The following is an 8,082-nucleotide window of genomic DNA, read 5'->3' as shown; positions in this document are numbered from 1 at the left end:
CCCACCTGTGGACGTCGGGCCCTCATACCACCCTCGTGGAGTCTGTTTCTGACCGTTTGAGCAGACACATGCACATTTGTGGCCTGCTGGAGGTCATTTTGCAGGGCTCTGGCAGTGCTCCTCCTGCTCCTCCTGGCACAAAGGTGGAGGTAGCGGTCCTGCTGCTGGGTTGTTGCCCTCCTACGGCCTCCTCCGCGTCTCCTGATGTACTGGCCTGTCTCCTGGTAGCACCTCCATGCTCTGGACACTACGCTGACAGACACAGCAAACCTTCTTGCCACAGCTCGCATTGATGTGCCATCCTGGATGAGCTGCACTACCTGAGCCACGTGTGTGGGTTGTAGACTCCGTCTCATGCTACCACTAGAGTGAAAGCACCGCCAGCGTTCAAAAGTGACCAAAACATCAGCCAGGAAGCATAGGAACTGAGAAGTGGTCTGCGGTCACCACCTGCAGAACCACTCCTTTATTGGGGGTGTCTTGCTAATTGCCTATAATTTCCACCTGTTGTCTTTTCCATTTGCACAACAGCATGTGAAATTGATTGTCAGTCAGTGTTGCTTCCTAAGTGGACAGTTTGATTTCACAGGAGTGTGATTGACTTGGAGTTGCATTGTGTTGTTTAAGTGTTCCCTTTATCTTTTTGAGCAGTGTATATGGCTAAGCAGTAACAGTGTGCACTATAGCAAAGAAAAAAGGATGGACTAGAGAAGCATTACAAAACATTTTTGGCCTCAAAATTGTTGTGAAGTTATAACAATTTGTTTTCTGGTTCTCTGGTTTGTGTTTGTAAAGTGTTTTGCCAAATTGACAGTGATCCTGCCTGCTTATTAAGAATCCCCACCTGAAGTGCAGACCTCAAAGCTTGAGAAACTCTGCTACAAGTTAACTTGCAGTCTAGTCTCTGCCTATCATCGTAACACATCTGCTAAACAAATCTCGTTAACTGGACCAAAAATCTGGTGTTCAGTTACTGGAAGGCAGCCATAGTTGTTTGTGGTTTTTAATTATTCCTATTTTAGAGTGTTTTACACAACAGATGGCGAGGTTTAATATTAAGTTTTTTAAAATCATCTACATCAATTGTGCGCAGCAAAAAGATTGTGTACTGTAAGAGGGGAAAATGGAAAAAGAGAGACAGAGAGATGGGACACATGGCCAGAATATTATAGTTAATAAAATTATATTAGAATATAGCCCTTCCCTGTCAAACCTCCAGGCTTTGCAGCCTCTAATGTTTCACACCTGGATCTAGTTGATAATAACGACCTATTGTAAAAACATCTCAATAAAATGTACTATATATGGCCTACAGTATACGTTATCACTTTGTGTGGAGTTTGCATGTTCTCCCCCTGTCTGCGTGGGTTCTCTCCTACCATCCAAAGACATGAGTGACTAGGTTAATTGGTAACCTTAAACTGTCATAATGTGTGATTGGTTGTTTGTTACAGTAAGATTGTTACTGTTACATCAAATTGTATTATGTCATAGCTTCAGTAGAGGCAAGCGCATGTTGCATGTTCATTTATTTTATCAGAAATACAATACAGAGATTTTCTATGGTAAATAAAACACAACCCCTCATCTCATTTCTGTTATCTCACCAGCAGAGATGACAGAAAATGAGGGAGAGAGATGTAATAAAGGTCCTAGAAAGATTAAAGCTTAAAATATCAAGATATTAAAGTATCCATGGCTGCATAATATCTTGTTTACAGCACCAGGTACACCAGTTACTTTTCCAATAACTCTGTGGGAGTGGGTGATACCACAAAATTAGTTTTGATCCAATTCCAGAATGATGAATACAATACTTTTTATTACGAAGTGACGCTCCTTGCGCATTCAGGTAGGTATTGACAGACCAACCACAGACTTAATATACACACATGTGCTGTGGGGTGCACTACTTTCCCAGCAACTGTTATTCTTTTCTTGTGGAGACAGGTATATCAAAAATGTAATGAATGATAAAATAAATAAAAATAAATTTTTCCTCTGGCCTTTAAATTTGACTACCGTATACCACTGCAGTATGTTTATTCATGGTCTAGCCTCTAGACTGACTTGTAAGCCAATGTCTCCCTTATACTATACAACTTAATAATTAATAATTCATGGGTGATATCATGTAAATGATGAGCGCTGTAAGTCACCCTGGATGAATGTGGTACTGTGATGAATAATGTAGACTGCGGCAGGATCCCACGACACCGGACACATCATTCCCTTCGTCCCACCCCCTTTCATGTTCAGCCCTTCTTTCATGCATTCCTCTTTTTAACTTTATTTATCATCGCGCTTCGCTTCCTCTCCCCTTTCTCTTTGTCTCTAGTTCTTGTTTGCTCTGTCTCACTATATTTCAGCTTCTCATTATGCCTCTGTCCTCGTCTTCTTGCTTTTTCTTTGCCCCTTGCTCTCCCTGACCCCTTTCTTTCACACTCCCTCTTTGTTCCTCTGTGAAAGCATTAAGAAATTATTCACAGTGATTTTTCCCCTGCCTGGTCTTGAGTTGAGTGCTTGGCTGATTCGTGAGGAGCACCAAGGTCAACTACCTTGTAGGAAAATTGCTTGTCTCCATGGCCTGGAGAAAGGACATTGCAACACAGACATCTAAATTTGAAATGTGTGTGTGCGTGGCTGTTAAATCCATTTCAGTTGTTTGCCTGTTGTCATTGTCGCTCACTATTCTGAGTAGCAGCACTTTGTTTACTCCCACAAGTTTACTTCCAAATGTAGTACAAATTTGTCTATAAAACTGGCAAAAGAGAACGCAAATTAATGTGCGTTTCAGTCCACTACTGTTATGTGATTATTATGAGTTGGGAGCATTGAGATAAACAATTGCTAATTCTCCAGGTGAGTGTCATTAAAACATTGCAGAAGAAGAGGGAGCCATGAGATGATATAATTGAAAGAGCGGCAGTAAAATATTTTCATGTATGTTTTTGTCTGCTAGTAGTTTTAGCTTCAGTGGACATTTCCTTTTTTTACCACGTCTATATTTTGCTTTTATAGGCGCACCAACTTTTCTTCAGCCAAGCATAAAATCCTTTTTGCAACATTTAGTTTTAATTAATTTATTAATTTTAAACTGCATATAAAAAGGTGGATAGACCTACACAGAGATTCCCATACAAGCGAAGACTGACCATCTATTGAGAGGGGGAAAAAATTTGGTCACGCATCCAAATTTTGCTTAAATCTTATTTTGACTAGAGATCATTTCCAAAGATATATATGTCTGGATTTTGACGAAAACATACTGATCCACAAAACATCTGAAATATTTCCATTTGGTGTAAGGGTGCTGCTGTAAATAACTGGATTCGACTGATACAAGGATATATTATGTATGCTTTTTAAAGCTAATTTATTAATTTCGTGATTGTCATGAGGGTCATTTTGGACTTTCTGATATGCTTCATATTTTGTTTAGGTCTGAGGATTTGTAATTTTAGCATTTATAAATAGACAATAGTAGCATTGTAGGACTGAAGACTATATTACTGAGTTGGGCAAAAGAAGCTGCTGAGTTACTTTTATGGCCAGTATGGTGAGCTCATCTACATGGATTATATGGAGTATGGATTACTGATTTTACTTCTCTTCTAATTAATGGAATATTCAATAGACAGAGCATCTGAAGTGAGTGAACTATTGCTTCTGTTTGTGTTTGTAGGTGACATTTTCCGACTCAGTGAGGATGAATTCTGACCAGCTAATTGCACGATCAATAAATGCCACAGAGGTAAGTGATAAATTAACAGTGTGTTTAATAACTGGCTTGAAACTATTGTAAGACCACAGTGCAACAAATGCCCATGACTTTGTCACGAAATTGTGCAGTGTTGATATAAAGATTTATTCTTTCCAAGATTTTAATTGGAAAAAAACTGAGGCAGTAGTTTGAGATTGTCAACATAGTAGGACTCAGCTGGTCTTAAAAGAGAGGGGAGATCAGTAAGGTTACACTGGCATGTTTAATTAAGACAAGTGCTGGCGATAAGAGAGGCTGAACCTGGATTCTCTGATGACTTGTGTAATTCTAGCTGCACTTTCTCATAAGCATTTTCTTACAGTGAGTACAGCAGTGGACTAAGCTTAATTAAAAAGACTAGACCCCTGAGCATTACAAGTAACTCCTTCCTGTCGGAGGACATGTATGGGTCAGTGGTTCCAGTCATAGGGGTCGGGGCTCCTGAAAGCCTTATGCAGACTACAAGACTTGGAACATCTCTGAGCTGCTGTGCTGCTCACACCACAAGACATTTTTTGTTTGTTTGACTGTTGACATGGGGATGCGCAAACTATCTGGCTTATTTCAGAACAAAACTGATTACAAGATAAGCCATTTGGAGAAATCCAAGACTCCACTAAATTGTTATGATTTTAGACAGATCAGGTGACAGGTCACTGTGGGGCACGTTGTGGTGTAAATGTGACACATTCTTCCCAGACATTTGGCGTACTGTGAAAATAGCACCAGCTGGACACATAAGATTTTGGTTGAGAAAAGACAGGTTCATTCTACATGAATATCACTCAATTCAGATCCAAAGTGAGCGATATGAGCAACATATTTAACAATAAAAACAATTCTTAGAAATAATCCTTATTGTAAAAGTAATTGACAGGTAACTGAGTTGTGGTGTGTGTTGTGATCAATTTAAATTTGAACCTACACTCTTTTCCTCCACGCCCTGCCTCTGTGCTCTCATAGGATCCTACTCTTTTCTTGTCTGACTCATTTCCAAGGTTTCCAACTACAAGAACATCCAATGTTTGGCTACAAGAAAATCAAGAATGTTTGGTAACTGTGGTAGCAGCTGAGACAGCTCAGGATGAGATGAAGATCTCTCTGAACAGTTTGAACTACAGGACATGAACTCGGATTCTGTGGCATCTGGAGGGTTTTAGTTTCAGATCAAAGAAATGTCTGACACAGGCAAAGGCCTTTAAAGGGTTAAGTTCTGTATTTTGTAACCTTTCCCAATGTTTTTCTGTCTTGTGAGTAAATGGACAACATTTTTTGAGATTGGTCCGGTATTGACTGAGCGCTCTGCAGTTGGCAGCAGCGAGACAGGGCCACAAGGTAATCCTTGCGGGCAATTGTGCCCCCTCAGTGTACGTCCCCTAAAGTGCTTATGTTTCCCCCTCATATGCTCAGATTGTTTTAAGTTTCTGACAACATTATTGAAAGAATCACTACAGAGAGAGACCTTTCTGAGAGTAAAATCCTTGTTTAACCAGAAACAGTTGCTACATAGCTCTTGTCAAAGCCAAAATATAATTTTGTTGTAATACAATATTATATTAATTTGTTCAGATCTTCCACTGTTTTATTTTCATAGGAATAACTGGATCACTTTACTTCAGGCTTAACAGGAGACAAAATCTGCTGTTTGGTTGGCCTGGTTATACTGTAGTTTGTACTTATGCAACTGGTGACAATGACAAGTAGATTGCTTTGTTTTAAGGTGTCAGAAGCCAATTAGGTTGGGACCTACTTAAATAAACCAGTGGTTTTCTTTTCGTTGTTTTGTTCTGTTCCGTTCTGATGGTCTGGCTTAGTGCTCATCGAGAGTGTGGGATAAACGTGCCTCTTGCCCACTGAGTGTGAGTTCTCCTTGCGCTGGGTTAACGTGTCTGCTGGTCATTATATTTACTGCATGTCAGTTAGTGTGTGTTTTATGGACTCATTGATATCTCAGCCAAACTGTCTCTTTGTGCTTCATGTTGTTTTAATACCTAATTTTTGATTAATAAAGGTTTAGATTTTAATGTAACTGCTTTCCAGTCATACTTGCCTTCAGGTTTCTAGGGGCCTGTTGTTTGTGGCTCCGAGGCGCCACTATCTTCAAATTCTTAGCTGTCCATCAATTGTATTTCACCTCCATTTATTGTATTTCACCTATTTAACCAAGAAGGATATCGCTAGACACTGATGTAATCACAGTCTAAAATGAATTTCAAGTGGCAAAAACATTTTTTAAATCAGAGAATAAGTATTTTTTATTTAACCAGGTAGGCCGATTGAGAACAAATTCTCATTTACAACAGCGACCTGGTCAAGATAGGCAAAGTCATGCAGTGTAACATGTAGTTTCACATTAATATAAAAATACTGTGTGGTATAAGCTGATACCAGTGAGTTATGCAGCGAGCATGCCAGCCAACTAATGATTATAGGTCACGGTGATGGGTGTTATATGGGGCTCCAGTAACAAAGCGGATGTCACTATGATAAGACACATCTAGTTTCTTTGTGAGAGTTATGAGAGTGAAACTGGAAGGAAAATGAGCAATGATGATCTTTCCAGACACCTAGACATTTGTAGGTGTCCACATTTTCTAGCTCAGATCCTTCCAGAGAGGTAATTTTAGGTAAATGTGTTAGTAAAGGCAACAAATGGTTAAAAAGCAGCACTTAATTTTATCAGAGTTCAATTATAATTTCAAGTCGTGGAAGGAGCGCTGTATGTCATTAAAGTAAATTAGGTTAGGAATACTTAATACAGTTTTCAATACTTCTATGCTACAGACACAATTTGGTTGGTACCAGAAAGTATTGAGGTTCAACACCCAGGTGTAATAATGATTCTAAATTACTGTCAACTAGTGCTTGGTTGTCTTTTTCCAATTAGTTGAAGCCCCTTTTTATTATGTAGGTTCACTTTAATAACTCGACTTTTAATATAGTTTCTTTGACTTGATCCCAAGATTAACTGATGTTGCGTTTGTCTACTGGAAAAAAAAAATATTACCCTTCGAAATGATTGATTGGGCTGATCTTATCAGCCACCTTTCCAATATTGTGGGAAGATGTTATCAGTAGACAGAATGAGCAGGGTTTTTCTCTTGAGTTACTTTCTCTGCCTCTGTGGCATTATGTTTTCAGGTTGCCCGGCCGTCAGTCCCATTCTTGTGAACACGATATCTCAGAAGGTCCTCAAGTTTCTTCGTCGACTCGGACTCAAGGACCAACTGATTAGAACTTGGTTGTTAAAGGTTAAGGTAAATGTCAGAGATCCTCACAAGTCTCAAGTCACTCATGGTTATAATGAATTTGTATCACCTGCTGCTTATAACGCTGCATAGCTATAAGGAATTCTGTAACTGTAACATGTAACATTTCCACTTACAGAGCACAACCATGTAATGTGCAATGCAATTAATGACAGCTTATTAACTAGCTTACTGTAAGTCAACACACCCCGCAGACTCTCAAACTCAGTGTAACGTTATAACTAAATATAACTGTAATGTTACATGATCAACAATTAACCTGTAACCTGTTAGCAGCCGATATTAATAATTAACGTGATGGCAGCTAGCGGGACGTAAATGATTACGTTAATCAACCAACACAAGTTTGGCAAGTAAACAAACGCTCATTCATCTCTTCATTAACGACTCCAGTAGGTCGTAGATAAAGCAAGAGGCAAGCTAGCGTTAGATGGCCAATGCTGAGCTAAACACATTCACTTCATGTTCATTTTTTACCCAAAAGGTCGACGGTCAACTTTACTGTGAAATCATAACGGCCATTAATTAACACCATAAGTCAGGAACAGTTGGTGGCGATTGTGACCATATTTCACAGTTGGCCCGACACTTAATACGTAAAATTTTTGTCTCAAAGTTCATTGTGATTTCACACACAGATGTTGACTGGGACACAATAACAAGCTAATCAAGGGCTTTTCTTCATCTCATCTTTCACTTCCTGCCTAATTCTGAATTTTCAGTGCCATCGGAGGCATGTCACTGCATACAATTAATGGAGCGCGCTGAGCAAATCGTTATCCTGTGAGTGAGTTTTACCTACAGCTCATAGAGAGGAGTAAACAAAAGCTAAATATATATATTTTGAGTCTGGACAGACATGGATGTAAACTGCAACTTGACTGCTTGGCGGAGGCAACTGAGCGGCAGTAATTCACCTTCTATTTTACTTCAACTTGAGTATTGCCTTGAGTATTGAAGTCAGTAAATTCTAAAAGCCTGTCCAAATGCAGATAATCTACAATTGTGGGCAGTGTGTTCATACAAATTGTGGCTCTGCACCAAAGATGC

General features: G+C 39.4%; 1 long non-coding RNA gene across 1 annotated transcript in view; it reads left to right on the top strand.

Moving 5' to 3' along the window:
• LOC123983398 overlaps nt 1-7,038 on the top strand; it is an 8,115-nt gene extending 1,077 nt beyond the window's left edge. The window contains exons 2-3 of the long non-coding RNA XR_006828184.1: nt 3,686-3,754; nt 6,905-7,038. This is a non-coding gene — a long non-coding RNA (uncharacterized LOC123983398). The remainder of the gene's footprint in view (nt 1-3,685; nt 3,755-6,904) is intronic.
• The last annotated feature ends 1,044 nt before the right edge of the window (nt 7,039-8,082 follow it).

This window comes from Micropterus dolomieu, linkage group LG14 (genome assembly GCF_021292245.1).
Source record: "Micropterus dolomieu isolate WLL.071019.BEF.003 ecotype Adirondacks linkage group LG14, ASM2129224v1, whole genome shotgun sequence".
NCBI classification, from domain to species: domain Eukaryota; kingdom Metazoa; phylum Chordata; class Actinopteri; order Centrarchiformes; family Centrarchidae; genus Micropterus; species Micropterus dolomieu.
The sequence above is the reverse complement of the archived record's forward strand: the minus strand, read 5'-3'. Positions and strand labels throughout refer to the sequence as shown.